Raw genomic sequence first — 1,549 nt, 5'->3', positions numbered from 1 at the left:
TCATTAGAGAATTGCATAGGAAAACCACATGAGATATCACTTCACATCCTAGTAGGATGGCTACTGTGTCTTTTAAAAAAAGAAAAAGAAAGAAAACAATAGAAAATTTTAAGTATTGGCAAAGATGTGGAAAAATTGAAACTGATTGTAAATCATGCAACCAGTGTGAATAACCTATGGCATTTAATAAAAAAAAATTCAAGATAGAACTACCCCATGATCCACCAATTCCACTTCTGGGAATATAGTCAAAAGAATTGAAAGCAGTATCTCAAAGAGTTATTTGCATGCCCATGTTTAGAGCAGCCCTATTTACAATACTAAGAGGTAGAAACAACTCATATGTCCATTGACAAATGAAGGAATAAACAAGATGTATAGAGAAACAATGGAATATTGAGAAAGGAAGAGAATCCTGTTACATTCTATAATGTAGATGAACCTTTAAAACATTATGCTAATTAAGTAAACCAGTCACAAAAAGAAATACAACTTGATTCTGCTCATATGAGGTATCCAAAATAGTCAAATTCATAGAAACAGGAAGTAAAATGGTGGTTACTAGAAGATGGGGGTAATGTGATAGAGTTTTAGTTCTACAAGAAGAAAAATTTCTGGGGATCTGTTGCATGACAATACACATATAGTTACTGCAGTCAGTTACTGCTGACTGTTGGGTTGTTGGAAAAGACATGACACATTTTTTTTTAAATCCATTGTAATCATTTTTATTTATTCTGATTACTACTATGGGTGTGCAATAAAGTACAAATTAATAAGTTAGAAATTTATAAGTGAAATATGTAGTCTTGAGTGATTGTGGGAATGCTTCATGGAGTGAATACTAACCTACTATAGGAATAAGGCAAAGACTGAGAACTGGTCATAAGTCCAAGTGAAGCAGGTCAGTTTGAAGTTTAGCAGGACTGCAACCATTTTTTATTTTTATTTTTATTTTTATTTTTTATCATCATATCTTCTTCATATTACATTGGATTACATATAACTTTACAGTGTATTACATTGTTTCTTCAAAAGGGAATGCCATGCACGTCAGTCAGTACAGAGACATTAATCTCCCCACTTCAACATTCCATATCTTTTCTGTTTTCCCCAATCATTATCTTTATTATTCTAATTATTTTTATAAAACAGTCAATTGCTATTTTTCGTTTTGCTTGTAAAAATACTTTGCCCGTCATGAAACACTTCTCAGACCAATCCAGTTGAGAATTCTATACATGTCATCATCAACAGTTAATAAACCCTATCTGTTTCTCACTAACGTCCTGTCTCTCTATTGCTCACTTGCTATCTTTCTCTATCCTCTTCTCTTCACTTACCCCATTCCACACTGTCCTATTCTCATTAAGTACCTTCACTTCAAGAATGGTAGAGTAGTTCCTGTTCTTCCCTGAGGCAATGCAGGGCTGGTAACCATCATCTTCTCAAGTTGCAAGTTCTCAGACCTTGTTTTCCGCTTCAGCCTGCTGATCCACAGGCCACACGCCGGCCCTGGAGAGGCAGCTGAACGCCGGGGCATGAGCCC

The sequence above is a fragment of the Tupaia chinensis genome, unplaced genomic scaffold (assembly GCF_000334495.1).
Source record: "Tupaia chinensis unplaced genomic scaffold, TupChi_1.0 Scaffold000070_1, whole genome shotgun sequence".
In the NCBI taxonomy this organism is placed as follows: domain Eukaryota; kingdom Metazoa; phylum Chordata; class Mammalia; order Scandentia; family Tupaiidae; genus Tupaia; species Tupaia belangeri.
This window is presented reverse-complemented; position numbering follows the sequence as displayed.